The following is a 16,751-nucleotide window of genomic DNA, read 5'->3' on the forward strand; positions in this document are numbered from 1 at the left end:
AACTAGCCTGATTTTAATACACGACAATTTTTATTGTGAGGTTTTGGTGCATTGAAAACTGTAACCACATATTTCAAAACGGAGAAAGCGATGTAGCGGATATAATGCAATGTAGTGGTGGAAATGGCTTGATAATAATTTTTACCATTTGGCGGCTCTTAGGATGCACTAAACAAAAATAAATGCGCAGAAAATATTTAGTTGGCAATATATTAGTGAAATGCACACGCCAAAGCACGCAACGAACCCGCGACGTTGGGGTTTGCAGCAGAATGTGTGTAACAGCCGAGCAACAGAGTTGGGACTTAGCATGCTTGAAAGGCAGGTCATGTCTCTTGCGACCGGAACTCGAACCTCTGCATAGCTGTATACCGGTTCCAGTAAATATGAAGTAGATGTTTACGACTGCGCTGAAGTGCGGGCTTTGTAAGCTGCGCAACGGCATTGTTGAAAAGATTTCTCCATGAATCCGGCTGTCACCTACAAGGGTTACCTGGCGGGTAGCCATATTTAAACCGCCATTCAGGGGATATACAAATTGACAGATTATGAACAATCCCTGCAGGTTACGAGATGATAAAGCAATTCCAAGAGCACACAGCGATGCATATATAATTGAACCAGCTAAAAAGACATGCATGTGTAAAAATACAGTAAAATATCTGTAGTGGGTGCACAGTAACCACGGCATTCCATAAAGAATTATAATGCCCGGAAAATTGGGTGTCTCGCCAGGAGACATAATTTAATACTCTACACTCCTCGTATATGGGAAGCCTCCCCCCCCCCCCCCCCCCCTTGAGGTATCACTACAAACAACTAAGGTAGACATTATTGAATATAACTTTATTAACTGGTTTTCTCTAATCAGATCGCATTGCATCATTCATTACTAAGGCAACAAAATGCACAACATGATCGCAGACCAAAACAGAATACAGAGACGCGGTGGCAGATATAAAACGAGGAAATCTAAAGCAGTGTTTAATAGTCTTGGAAGGGCGGAGCACTGTGCAATATGCAAGGGTGGTAAGAGCGGTAAATGATTACGGTCAACATTACTTCTCGTCTAGTGCAGGCATTCGTCGCAGGCAAGGTTATGCGAGTGAAATAATTAGGCGAATAGCAATGAGTTGGGATGCGTAAAAAGGCTTATACTAAAAAAGAATGCGTAAAATGTATTTTGTTTTAAGTAATTATGAAGGCAGAAGAGAGAAGGCCATATATATATATATATATATATATATATATATATATATATATATATATATATATATATATATATATATATATGTGTGTGTTCAACACAAAAAAAAAGCAGCATGCTTCGGAAAGAAAATGAGAGCTCTAACATCAGTGCACAAAGAGAGAAGTGAGATAACAAATGCCAGTTCTTGACATCTAAGCTGCAGGCATTAATCAAAATCGGTCATTGAAACGACGAGTGACGGGAAGGCAAGATAGCTGATTGTTGTTATGAATAACGGACGGGATGTCAAGTCTAGGCGAGTGTTATAGGATTGCGCAGAATGCTAGGTGGATGGTGACAGCAAGTTTGTGGAAATCAAACTGTTACAGCCGGCATATTACTGGGCTAATTGGAGAGATTGAAAAGGTTTTTCCGTACAGAGTGTGCAGGTAGGTCTATGATGGCCATGAGGATTCCTTAACCACGTACGCTATTGGCCCTGTTACAGCCAATGCAAGAAAAAAAAATGCAGTTTGCTTGGGTACATATTATGCAAGCTCTGGAACCGCAAGTTTTGAAATCCAGCGTAATACGTTTTAGTTTACATTTGCACGCACAAGACATAATTTATTTCCTCTTGTACATGTTGAGAAAACCACCTGCAGTCCCTGTTCATTTATAAAATGAATTTTAGAAGACTATAAGTGATTGCTTTCCTTATGTATTGCCGAGCAAGTTTTCGGCAAATCTGCTTGAAAGTAAAAGAAAAGATTGCCACTTGGTTTTGTGTTGAAAGGGATATTAATAGCATTACCAATATTAATAATACTTGTTATTTAATAATTTTAACTATAATAATATTTATTAAAAATAGTTACTATTGGTGTCAGCGTCATTGAATCCCATTCAGTCAACATTCAAAATTCGCTGATTAACGACCTTGCATATGGGAACCTAACAAATTGTCACGTATGTAGATTTGCACTCAGGTTTAAATAGGTCTAAATGTTTTTATATACAGAGAGAGAAAAAGAAAGAGAGATGAAAGCACTGTTGCTCTCCAAAGTACGGTTCACAGAAATTCTATGAAGAAAACATCTTCCCTCACCTACATATAATTTTCCTGTTCGAATGTTTATGCTTCAGGGAACTAAAATCGAACCGCTACTCAAGCTTCGTATGTACATCAGTGGATTGAGCAAAAAGGGACAGATTGCTGCGACAATAGAATCCGGTTATAGGGCGCATTCTTGCAACATGCGCGGCCGTTCGGCTATAGAGGCTTTGTTCCAGCGAACGTTGTTGTCGTATTGTTTTAATATTAGCGACGAAAACAAAGGCGAGAATTTTGCCTTCTCAAGGACTTCTAAAATGTCGCAGCCTCTAAGAAGCTTGGCTTACTACTATACGGTTGCACCATGCAGCGCGCCACCGGAGTTGCGCCCGAGATCTCACGTTGCAAATGTGACCCCAGGGAGCCCGGAACTTGTCTCTTAAGTTCTCAGCGGGGCAGCAAGTACCGAAAGCAGCTTCTTGTAGAAACATCGTCGATGCGAAGAATGGTTGCATGGAGTACCTCGCCTGAGAAACATCTTTTGAGAAGTGAGAAAACTAAGAGTGCTTTGTAAACGCATATGCATATTTAAAAACATCTCTCAAAGCTATTTGCATCAATATATCGCAGAAACGCCTAAATAGCATTGCTCAAATGTCTCATTAAGGAGTATCGTAATCGTCCTTGAAATCCTTTTCTTCTTCAAATTATTTTCTGCAGCAAGACATAGATACCCTTGTAGTATGCGCCAGACTAACAGCCTTACTTCTTACTCTTAGTTGTCTTTAGAAACTGATGCACATGTAGTTTCGAAACATGGATTTCAAGATGGTAAATAATGCCACACAAACATGTGCAGCGATATAATATATGCGCGACCACTATTGCATTAGCTTGTTATAGCAATCCTCCATAACAGCGAGTGAAATAAAACCCATATATGACAATTTTGTATGGCCAATTTAACATCATTCTTGCTTGTCAAGCCACAGCTCTCTCTCAGCTGCGGGAACGTTTAGCGAATTTGAAGAAATCTATTCATAAAATACTTAATGGACGCAAGCGATTTCGCTAGTGCAGTTTTGCTTACTGATGTCTTGCGTATCTTTACCAACAAAGCATCAAGCGGGTACTCAAGCTTCGTAAAGTAGACGCGTTAGAGCCATTACCGCTGTATTTTCATTCGTTTAATTCTTAAAACATGTTTTGTTTAAGTTGCTTTTCGGTAAAGGAAGGCGCAATATCTACCTCTCTTCTTTGTGGTTGCCTGAAAAAACAAATGCAGGCATATAAATCAAAGTTCTTATATTATGCTGCCGGTTAAAATCCCTCTTGAAAAGTGGCTCACAACTTGACTAGCGCATGTATGCTCAAGAGGTATTCTCCTTCTCGGGCTTTTTTACAACCGTAAGCAAGGTAAATATAAATAAATAGATGAGCATTGAATCGAAATGGTATAATGCCACCCTGAACTCTGCAGAAGAATGTTTGCGTTAAAATTTTAGACGAAATACCGTGCTTTGTTTATTGTTTTGAACCATGCCCACTTTTCTCCAAAGAATTCTGGGGTAACTGGGGTAGCGCACTGTAGTGGCTACCGACGTAGCGAAGGCATATGACGACGTGTTACTTGCCAAGATTCTCAGCAACATGGAATGTATGGACATTCCCTTGCAGGTCATAAAAGCAGTACATAATTTGCGTAAGGAGAGGACGTCTTCGATCCGGATAAACGGAAAACAAATCGGCAATTACACCTCGAACAGAGACGTGCCACAAGGGTCAGTGTTAGCACCTTTGCTATGCAATATTGCACTGATCCCATTGGCGTGGAAATTTGCTGAAATACTAGAAGTGCGGTTCATAATATACGCAGATGATGTCACGATTTGGTCTGCTCATAAACAACTTGAGCGACAGAATCGGTATCTGCAAGAGGCTTTAAATACCATAGATGAGTACGTCCGAGGTGTATGTCTGGAATTGTCACCTCAAAAGTCCAGTTACATTCATGTTGCAAACAACAATGGAAGAAAACAATTAGCAACGCAAAGAGTCACCCTAAAGATTGGAAATCAGGCATTGGAAGAGGTGGACGATTTGAGAGTCCTTGGCCTAGAAATTCACAAATCCGGCAAAGGAACACTATGGCTTTATAAGGTGAAAAAAGTAGCTGCGATTTCCCTAATCTTCATAAAATGGATTTCGTCTAGTGGAGGAGGAGGAGCTCGAGAGGACATGGCAAGACGTCTTGTACAGTCAGTGTTGCAGCCGAGGGTACTATACAAGGCCCAGTTCCAAAGACTCACGAGGCGGCAGTGGGCGAAATTGGAAACAATAGAAACGCAATGCGCACTCTCACGGCCTTACCAAAACGATTCTTCAAGAACTTGCACAAACAAATACGTTGACAGAATTAATTGAACAACGAGAGGCAACAAGGAATATGAAGCGAAAGTACGTTATGCCCATAGCATCCTTGTACAACGAGGTGGCAGTTCAAACCCCAACAATGGCTGACCCCCCTTTCTTGAGAATTCACGACTATTACGACAAGCAAGACCACTCGGCTGCATCGTAAAAAAAAGCTGGCATCTCGACCTCTGGTTGATGTATGTACTTCCAGATACCTGCATTGCATATTATACGGACACAACAATTTTAGAAAATGGCTGTAGAACAGCAGCTACTAGTCCAACACACAGTGAACTAAAGGTACATAAAAAAATATATTTCAGAGTACCCGGACTCGCTTGTGATGGAGCTGTATGCAATCCGCGATGATAAGGAGACCATAAATAAAATAGATTCCATAACAGAAGCCCACATCTATACAGACTCCTTAGCCGCCATAAAACAACTGAAGAAAGTGACAAATACGCTATATATAACCCAGGAAATCCACGCACTCAAAAAAACAAAAAAACAAAGGTACGCATCCAGATACATTAGACAAGAGACGATACTGAGAACGCTGAGCAGAGAACAGTTGACCGCCTCACACATGAAGTTCCAAACACTAATGAGCCCCCCACAAGGCTCCCTTTTGAGGCCCGCTCCGCTGTTCCCATATTAGCATCCTCTTTAAGGAAAAGTACACGGGCCCTCGTTCCCCCGTGTACACTCCCACTCCCTCGTAACTTAACGAGATTGGAGGAGGTCTCTCTTAGAAGGATAAGAGCTGGGGTGGCCCTTACCCCGTCGGTGACATGCCGATGGGAATCTCAAATAGACATCGGACCAACCAGATGCCCGAAGTGTTCCACACCAGCTGAAGAAGTAGATGTTCGCCTCCTGCTAGGACTTGTGCAAGGACAAGGGCATAAAGGACGCAGATTGGACTAAACACAACAAGAGAAGAGGACTTATCTAAATGGTTCACCGACATTGATAAGAGCGGGAGCCTGCTACGGTTCCTTACGGAAAATAATTTACAGGAGTTTCTAAAATATGCCTTTATGGCAAGCTTGCTAAAAAAAATTGGGGTAGGGCGACAGCTTTTTGGCGCGAGCCCAGCACGATCTGGCGAAGAAAGAACGCGATGGCTGATGTTGTGCCTCTACGCTTTTTAGCAGATAGCGGTATGCCATCGCGCACCATATCGGGAGCTCAAAGAAACAAAGCAATCATTCGATGCGGGCCTGGTTTGCGGGTTTCGATCGAGCGTCGGTGTAAGTATAATGTGTAAAGAAACAGGGCATGCATTAAGCATGCTGAGCATGTGGAAGAATGCGACAAGTATGTCCGCCCCACGTCATAGGTAAACAAAGGAACTGCAACGCAAGAAGCCCAGTTGTCGACTGACATCGTATATTAATATCGTACATTATGACAATCGAAGTCTTCTCAGTTCTGAGGAATATTGGAAGTGTTTTTTTTTTTTTTTTAACTGCCCAGTGCAAAGTCCACTTCCGACAATTTCCTTTGTGAGCATGACGGTCACGTTCTGAGCGTTGAACAGCATGGCCTCAATTTATGTCATAATTCCACAATGATTGGGCGTTTTTCTCCGTTATTCTCTCGTTTTCCATTCCGCATGACAGCGCGGATGCAGATACCTCATATAGCTTAGCGTCTTATTTGTTCTTATTATCAAGACACTGGACGTATTCTACGAAATCATATCGTCCACTAGGATGGGGCTCTGCTTAAAAACTTTGTTTTAAATATATTTTTTAATTATTTAATTATATTAATTTAGTAGTCACTGACCTTCTGTTTTCACAACTGTTATCATTCTACGATTGTCTGCAATATTCTAGTTCTAAGTGCAATACATATGCGAAACGGAGAGCTTGTTTCTGAAGCTTATGGGCATTGCAATGCGCACGCCAGAGTACTGCATTATGGATTTTCTTATGCAACACTGAAATGTGCGCGACTGACAAAACCGGAGTCGTTACCTACACATGCACCATTTTTGGGAAATTTTATATCGGTTCAGCGTTCGTAGTAGCTGCTGTCTGAATATTACAAAATTAAGGCATAGAAATAACTCTGATTAATAGTTTAAATTAGATAGCTGCACTATACACGTTAGAGAGATTGGGGATGCAGATTTGCTATATGAACATGGAAAAAACTTCGATTGAAATTTGTATGAAGATCTCGAATGAGGCTCTATTTATCGGTGGATACATTTTGTTATTATTATTATTTCCTGAACGTGCAAGGTGGCAAAGCCCACCTTGGGAAGGAAATGAATGTGATATAAACTAGCACAAGCCTAATTTCAGGGGACTACATTATTTGACGCCTCACGTGCATCATTCATAGCCGCCATATTGCTTTACCCAAGAGTTTAAATAGTTTTCCTTTAGTTTCTGGCTCTGAATTTTTGAAAGAAGGATCAAAGTAAAAATAAAAACTCATAATTACCAATCTCATTTCTTTAAAAGAAATGGCCGTTTTTCAACGTGCCTGTCTTCTTAAGGGAACTTTGATCGGCTCCGTGTGAAGAAATGGCCTACAGGATCACTGGTTGCTTCGAAATGGCATTTCCTTTCCATCATAGGGGCGGTGTTCTCAGATCTTATCCAGAATACAGCCCTGCACTGTTGCGAAGAGGGCCGTCGTGGTCTGGTCTACGCAACACGAAACGGCACGAGGGCCTGTTATCTCCAGTAGCTTTTGACGCTAATGCGAGGTTCGCAAGCACATGCGTTAAGAGTGATCATAACCTGCGTGGCCGATAAAAAGAGCTCTTCTTGCCCCACGATTCTCAGTATTGGCTGATATGTCTGCAATGGTAGCTGGAATCAAATGGAAACAAGAGAGAGTTACTCGCGCATCCTGGCCATGACATCATACGGGGGAGTGTAGGAGCGTGCTGCTTTATCTTCTCCAGGAAGCGCATCTCACGCGAATTAGTAGTCGCTTGATGCACGTAATTATAGTATGTGTAATGCATGTTTGTTTACTTTTTTTGTTTTGTTTATACGTGCAAAATATTGAGCCACTGTGGTGAAGTTAGGTGTCATGAAGCATGATAACAAGTAGACGCGTACTTAGTAGCGTACCCTAAACTACATCTGATAACACTTGTAAGTAAAACTATTCTGCTGCTAATCAATCAGTTTTGTTGCACCTGTAACAAAATTATTCGCTTAAATTCTGTGATCAGACACAAAGATGTATTTCGAGATATCTTCTTTCATACACATTCCCAGCGGATTCCTCTGGCTGTATCTTAATCACAAAGTATATCGACGTCCGATACTGCTTTTCTTGCCAGCGTCATTGCCAACTAAAGAACCCCAGGTGGTCGAAATTTCCGGAGTCCTCCACTACGGCGTCTCTCATAGCCTGAGTTGCTTTGGGACGTTAAACCGCACAAACCAACCAACCAAACCAGCCAATTATAGGGTCCATAGATCGCGACACTACAAGATTATGACTTTTTTTCTCTATGTTACTTGGAGCGAAAGTACACATCCTTTTTTCTTTAACCGTTTAGCACCAGAACATTTTCTAATATCTTCAGCAACAGTGAGCAAAATAAACCATTTACACTGTGATTTGTGAAAAAACGTGCGCGTTCTAAATTTACGAAGGAAGCATTGCCGAACCAATGCAGAGAGTAAAATAATAGTAGATCAAAGTGCGAGAAAATAAAGCTTACAATAAGAAGAAATGAAAAACCACCAGACGAATTTAATATACTAAAAAGTGGCGAAATAATAAAATGTACTTTTTGTATTAGGTCAAGTGCTTCTGTTCACCGCCCCAATTAGAAAGCATGTAAAAAATTGTGTATGCCAATCAACGTATTCATTGCTCTTCCCCTATCATTTCCATACTAAATCTTACGTCATGCTCACCATGCTTTAAATATTCTCACCCGATGCCGCCACTGTCATGTGCGCTTAGTGCGTCATCCCATATTTTTTATAAGAGTGGAATCGAAGCCACTAAATCACTTTCCAACAAAGTTATTTCTTTAAGCATTCCAAGTTTCCGATTCATCACTTAGAATTTCTGCCCAAAATGTGACATTTTTAGAAGTACGTTGACTAATCTTCTTTTGTTTGTATACATTGGACTCAGCACCAATACCGTTCACAACAGGGCAAGGTAAGTGGCTTTCGAAAAAGAGATTACCTACATTTACAATTTTTTAAGATTAACGTATCTCAGTTGTATATTCACTTCTACAGTAGTGTACAATAAAGTCCGACCAATTTCTTATTTGTCCCTTTATGATAGTTTTGAAACACCAGTGAGGTGGACTAAGTTAAAACAAAAACATCTTCGTCTGTCCCTTTTTCTGGCTCCTCAGAGTATTTCACGATGGTAGCAAAGCAAAGTGCCCCAAAACAAGTCGGTCGCATTGGCGATTACCCTCGAATAGGATTAAATACTTGTTAAACACCGTTGTGTATTAGGGAGCACTGCATAAGGGTAAAGGGGGGACGCCTCAGTTCGCAGGTCGAGCCAACGTTTCGACAAATGGACTAGTCTTCGTCTGGGCACAGCGATCATCACTGATGATCGCTTTGCCCAGTGATGATCACTTTGCTCAGACGAAGACATCTGTGTCTCCCTGCCAATGACACATACTGTCACTGCTTCTGAAAGTACTTAGCCGCTAGTTTCACAGACTTGCTTCTCAAATATAAACTGGCTACAAGACAGTCAAATGAATGTAAGTATTTGCTATGTAGAGCAGTGTTTCATATAGCTACTAAAACATATGGCATTTTGCTTAGATGCATACAACCGTTCTCCAAAAAGCACTCTGCCAATTGACACTTAGAGGCTGCCCTTCGAATGATCATTATAAACTTTTCGGTCAATGCTGACGGTAATTTTGAAGGTATGGTATATTTATATTGAACTGATTACTGACTAGCATCCGCCCATCCGCCGCCATATGGCTACAAAGAGAATCTCTGAAGCTTTCCTATAGGCTTCGTAAGTGAACAAAATGGGGAAAAAATTCAGACAAGGATGAATATTCGAGTTATAAAGCATTCGAGAAAGCTGTACACCTTTTGTTTGTAGCCGTTTTCCCAGGCTCGGGTGGGTGCCATAGCGTAATTACTACCCCATTGTAACATAAAGCACATTCGAAACCACCTTTCCATATACAGATTTGATTGCAGGTCCTCTTCATTACCTACAATTCCAGTTTAGTCTTGTCCGTCGCTTTGGACAGCAGTGGGAGGCACAACAAAAAAACCAGGAGGAGCACTCAAGGCAGATAGGCATTCATGTTGCGTCATCGGCTTAGGCCTTCTGAAGAGGCATCCTGTCGTATTCTTTGCGCTCGTGGCTGGAGCCAGCGCTCTAACTACCCTGAAGGACTGTCGCAGGGGAAAAACGTCAATACATAAGTATATTTATTGGCAAATTTCAATTATTATATATACAAAATATTTTTTTTAAATCACTTGCAAGGTGAAAAAATTTCAGTCTTACCAGGTACTTTTATGGGTTGCCTGTATATAGAGCGAAAGTGTGTAACGTCAAGGCGCTGGGCTCGCAACTGTGATTCATGACAAATCTATGTGCGGCATCATCGCAAAAATTAATCTTGGTAACTCTTTCGTTGTACTCAGAACAATACTATCACCAGGACATTAAGATATTCTTCTTTATCAGATATTATCATTTGATGATAATGTCTAGTCATTGAGTCATTGAGGCTTCCGCTAATATTTTCTGATTTTCATTAAAGGTTCACTCTTTGCATGCCTTGAAAAGTTCAACGAGCAGGAACTACGCAGTTGTCAAGCGCTGATAACAGCAGCACATCTTCTGGCACAAGCAATGCACAATTGCGCATTGATTAAAAACATGATTATTTACAGTCTTGTAGACCATGTGGGTCAGGGTACCCTTCATGGTCATAAGGGGGAAACGCTCGGTATAGAAGAGCTCGGACATGCCTGTGGGTGGCTTCGTTTCCTCCTGGTGTTTCCAGGTGACCAGGAAACCAGATGACTGATGCTTGGCTGGGTGCATGTGTGCGTGCTTATTCAGCAATGATATCCCTAACCTGTGAATCAACCTGTTTTGGAAGTTGCGACAGGCGTTCTGGGAATCCGTGAGCACAACGCATTGTTGTTAGACGCAACAGCTAATGCAATGGCGGCCTCCTCTGCGTGAGTGGGGTTGGACGTTTTTGTCGAGGCGCAGTTCCCCACCGATCCTGAAGGCGTTGAGACTACAATAGTCATTACTCCATTCTTTGGTCCTGCTGTGTCCACGTAAAGTGTGTTGGATTGATCGTCCCAATTCTTCTACAAGGCTTCTCCTCATGTTTTTCTCCTTTTGATGTAATATGCAGGATACATATTCCTTGGAATCGGTTACACGTTGATGCGTCTCTTCCCATCTCGTGGTAATCTTCCCTTTGGTCGATCGTATAGAGGAGTTTAACGTGAACCTTTTTGAGCCTGGTTTTGTGAGGAAGAGCCTGTTGAATTGTGAAAGCCATTGTGCTTCTCTATGTTTTTGAGGGTATTATGTGGTAGCCCCAGAGCAGTCTTGTAGGCTTTCCTTATTAGTGTTTCCAACGTTTCACTTTCCGACCGGGAGAGGTTAAGGAATGTCGTCCCCTACACGATCCTCGAGATCACGAAAGATTGCGCTAAGCGGGTGGTGTCATTTTCCTTCATACCATGGTGTTTATTTCGGATACGATGTATCATTTGGAGGATTTGCTCGGTGGACATAGCAAGCTTCTTCAGAGTTGCGGTGTTTTACCGTCGCTGCGGGATACACTACACTAGCATCTTGATCTCTGTGAGTTTTTGGACCGGGTGGTTGTCTATATATACCATGATGTTTTGCTCTAGTGATGTCCTCGGTTTCTCGGACTTTTCCATTGCGCACTATAGAGGCATCTCTCCCTAGCGTACCGGTCCAACGCGTCCGCTGCTGCTTTCACATAAAAGTTTCGTGTTACTGTCTGCATCGAAGCTTCAACTTCAATATAGCATGAAAGAACAGCGGTGTTACACACTCGGTTTTTCGACCACACTTTTGTCGCAACTCTCAACATGTTATTTGCGTCCGCAGCAGTGGTATCAGTTTCTCTGTGTTAAGTGTATCAGTATATCAGTATCGAGTGACACGGTATCAGAGCCAGTGAGAGAAGCGTGTACAGTTACTGGAAACGATGCAAAACCTGGCAATGTCAAGGAAACCAATGGAAGCAAACATCACCCCGCTTCATGTCCTGCAGGCACGTACTATAGAGGGCAAAAGTATGTGGACCCCGCAAACTGCAACCAAAGCACACAACTTTTGTTTCGGCCAGTAACCTCGGACCACTCTTGTCGATGTGAAAGTTAGGCCTTAGTGCTCTCATGTGTGCTGATAAATAAGGTGGCCATTTGGTTACACCGTACGTCTAATCCAAAGTCGCCATACGTGCCATGCAGATATTTTTCTGGAATAGTATAAACTGCACGATGAGATCATTTCTTTAATTTTCGAGTTGGTGAGATGGAGTCTAAGCTAAATGTTGGGTGCTCTTTTGATTGGCTAGGCAAAACCCGTGAGCAGAGAGCAAATGCCAGGAAAAAAGACAGTTCAAATTTATTGAAGATAGGGCAAGAGTTCAGGGTTTAGGGTTACAACCGTCAAAACACTCTCACATATGCTTTTTAAATTCTAGTTTTTTTTACTCGGTTGTTTTATCGTTCATGATGATAATTTCTTATTACCTTTTACGGTAGTAGCTTTAAGTGAAACTCAGTCGGAGGTATTGGGTGTTTCCTACCTACAGCTCCACCGGGAACCTATTCCTTATTATAAGGAGGGGTTTAAGCATAACGCTCTTATTGTAAACCAGCTGTTGGCTGGTGAGAACAACTCAAGCCCCACCATGAATCCTCCCTAAAATGTAATGGGGAGAGTGACCATTTCTCCTGGTCTATTATAACTACTTTTGCTATAAGATGGGTACACGTTTTTCTCGACAATAGCGCAAAAAAGCCTTCAAAGGATCCCTTCTGGCCTACCCTCACAGCTGAAGAAAATCGCCCCTTAATTCGCGGAGTTTAATACTATCATCAGCCTAGTGACATGGTTAGTTAGCTGATCTTATTCCTTGCGGCGAATAAATGACGCATCGAGTTTTCAAAAGCTAGTCTTCAGCGGTAAATTCCTGAAACATGCAAAATGAAGGCAATATTATGCAGGCTTGAGGGATTTCTCAAGAGATAATTCCTTCACCGTGGCGTGGTGTTGAAGGCACATCTTTTTTGATGCAGGCGATATTGCACGAGTGCACTGTAGCTGCATTTCATTTCACAGTTGTCGACAGAATCCCTCTCGGCTGCATTGATGTATGAAACACATGATCTAACGACTGCTTAGTCAGAACCGCCCGATTTTAAAATTACCCGCAGTAAAGGTACCGATGTCTATTGAATTTGTCTTGTCGGTGTTGTAGGAACTGAGAGCGAAAAATAACAACCACGTCTCTGGCAGGATGGCAGTTGGTTAGGGGCACGACCGGGCGCTCATTGGCTGGCACGTTCTGTGAGATCGCGAAACAATATAACCGGCCATGATTTGGTACATATCATGGCAAATCTCGACAATTTTGCCAGCAGCGTTTAGGTGAAGATAAAATGCGCAGGCGTCCCTGGAACACAAATGAGACAAGTTACGGCTAGACGATACAGGCCCTTTTGTGCGGTTCTTTTTTAAAGCGGGTCTCTATATTCTTATTTGGCGGTCTTTCACGTAAAGTGATGCTAACCAGTATTCACGTGACAATAGAGTATTAATCATCCGCAAGAGCGTGGTAGATTAAAGTCATTAAAGCTACTGCGTTGCACCCTTAAATGCGCTGCTTGAAGTCTACCCAAATTCTTCAATGAAAACAGCCGCAATGCAGTTCCGGTGCTTCAAGTGTTTGCTATTCTGAAATATGGCTGACTTTGTGGCCAGCCATAAAGCAAAATGTCAATGTAAATGAACTTGGAACGATAGTTATCAGTTTCTTTTTTCGAACGCTAGAGGTAAGCGCATATTTGATGTAGAATTCCAAAGCAAAAACAGTGGAAAATATGAGTATGGAGCCTCACCAGCCAGCTCAGCGCAGCACCGCTTAAGAAGGATGTTTCGAAACGAAAGGAGAAGAAAGAAGCAGGGTATACTATTACGAGTGAGCATAAATTGGCAACATGTGACATGTCGCATTCGTAACATGTACGCGTTGCGGCAAATACAGATTGATATCAGTTGCAAGAGAGCACAGCCAAAACACGCCCGACATCAACGCGCCACAGACGAAAGTACAGGATATCCGTCGGAAACACTAATCAATACCTTTCATATACTCCCTCTTCACACCTTTGACACCTTGCTAGGCTTACGTGTCGTTTTTCGGCGCCACGCTAAACTCACTAAAGCTACAATGATGGTTGCTCTGGCTATCGTTATATTTAACATCAGCTTATGTGATTTTTTCAACAAATGATGAACTATGTTTTACTTCCAACTTCTGCGATTTGATCGGGGTTCATCAAAGTGGCAGGGTTGTAGAGAAATTCTCCAAACGATAAATTCGACGCCCGTGTTACATCTAAATGATGTGACAGTTTCATTCTAAAGTAGAAAAGGGCTTTAGTTTTGTCGTTCACCAGTTGTTAAGATATCCTGCTGGGAAAACAGTTCCACATCAAAGAATAATTCATTGCTATTCTTTCTCGCTACTAGAGCGGCGCCAGACCGCCGCCCAAATGAAAAAGAGAAACATGAAAATAGAGTGAATGCTTGAAATGCGTCAGTCAAAACGTTTTTCTGAGCATATTGGCGCATGAATATGCGCCCTGCTCTTTCAATACACAATACTTTTAACCTTTTTTTTTTTACTTTTCTAGCTTTAATTCAGATATTCGGGGTTGATTTGCATCGGCATAATTCGGTCTGCCAGTCCCGGCAGCACATCGGCTTTCGACGTCCGCTTTCATACTGCTTCAGCATATCAACTCTGCATGAAGCACAGCATCCGGAAAGTTTACATTTATCAGATTCCGGTCCCAGCCCACTGCAGCCTGGCCATACTGTTCAGAGTACAATACACATAGTTTATGCAAATATGTCTAAGGCATGTCAACAACGTGCTCCTAGCCGAATACCTCACTGCGTGGCTCTACTCATGACAATAAGGCACCAAACGATTTAAATCGCCTCTTTAACTGGCACATATTTACAGGAATACATAACTCATTGTGCGCTATGTACTGTGAAATACAATGGTGACTCGACAAAGGCAACTAACAATTAGAGAAAAGTGTACTTCGGAAGAACTTCTAATACGGGGGAACTGGTACGAAAGATTGGAAAGTGCACGTGTCTGACCATTAGGGGATGAGGCCTCTGAACATGCCCCTGCCTGTGAGTAACCACTACACATGCCGGTGCTACTTTCTCATTTCTTTCTTGTCATGTAGCAGACAGAAGCTCTTTGTTTATTCAGTTTATTAGCTTCAGCGCTGTCCATTCGGATCAACACTGTCCTATCAGTGCATTTGAGTTAATTTTCATGTATCTTAATTTCCTTGCCACAATGAAGCTGCCTGCTACGCAATTTAGGCGGATTTTAATCTTGGTCCCATTTGGTTGACATCAAGTTCTGAATACTTAGCAAATATTTTTGAAGCTGGCCGTGGCCGAATTCGAGTGAGACCATCAAATTTGGCGAGACCCATTGTATCTGGAAAACCCTTCTGGTTCAGTTAACACAAAGAACAAGCATTCTGTGTCCCGTAAATGGTGCTTTCGAAATTCGTGCCTATGGTGATTGGTCTTCTGGGTGATGAAGTCGCAGTCATATTTGACTATTCTGAATTGCTTCATAAGCAAGACATTATACTACTGGCGGGAGCAGCGTCTGGATTAGTGCTTTATAAATTACTATCATATATGATGCGAAGCAGCTTCATGTTTCCTAGCAGTAGTGCGTGCTTCTCCTTATTTTCTTCTTTAGCTAAAGGGTTTTAGTTTAATTGCACTAACTTTCAAAAAATAAATTCGCCAGATGGAACCTCGTAAGGTTGGGAGAGCGCTCTTAACTTCATATTTTCGAATGTATGCCGCACAGAACCTCAATGTATCTTTCTATTGTATATTTCAATAATTGTGTGAGAACACACTCAAGATGACTTCAATATAGCTGCACTCGTGCATCAGTGCATCGCCCCCGACATAGTCAGTACAAGTGAACCTGCAACGCGAGTAAATAGCTGATTTAGATGATCACAGTAATTGTACTGGGCCAGCTCCACAACAACTTTTCACAGCTCTGTTGACTCGCTGCAGCCAGTTTTCCCCAAAAGGCAACGCGGACTCCTGGCAGATGCATTTCTATGCTATTGCTGTAATTGCACCCATATTAACGCTTGAGGCAACAATCACCTCTGATACGTTAGTGTAAAGCATTCTCATTGTTTCACAATATTGCAAGTTACTAAAGCCATAAATGTACCGAAAGCACAGATTAGTAGCACTTCGGAATCGAAAGGAGCACCTTCGACAGGCACAAAGCGCATGTCAAAATTTTTGCAGGCACGAAATTCATCTGAGCAAGAATGTCTTTATAATAAAGGCTTACTTTCAGAAAACACCGCTTAGGATTGTGCACATACTGTACAATCGCGATTATAAGCACCGAAACTGTAATTTCGAAAACAAAATGGAAGAAAATTTTGCACGCAGATCTAGGCATCCCCCTTTTTGCCAGGAAGAGCGTGCTTGCTAATTCAGTCATCAAGGGTGAACCGCCAGATTCCCGAGCTGGTGCCGCGTCCGCGCCGCTATCTTTGCATTTTGTGTCTTTCTTTGTTTCGACACTGCACGGTGCAAAGGCATAGATCGCCAAAAGCTGGCCGAATCAAGCCCAGTCACTCTACATCAGCGTGTTGTCACGTGGACCTGGAAACGGCGGCCATTCGGCGGAGCACGGCAGGTTTCGAAGTCATAGCGGCCCGCGCTAGTTTGCGTGGTGTCAGCTGCGTGAAGGCTGTGCACGACCAAAGTTGAAAG

The sequence above is a fragment of the Amblyomma maculatum genome, chromosome 3 (genome assembly GCF_055883805.1).
Source record: "Amblyomma maculatum isolate TAMU_Amacu chromosome 3, ASM5588380v1, whole genome shotgun sequence".
NCBI classification, from domain to species: domain Eukaryota; kingdom Metazoa; phylum Arthropoda; class Arachnida; order Ixodida; family Ixodidae; genus Amblyomma; species Amblyomma maculatum.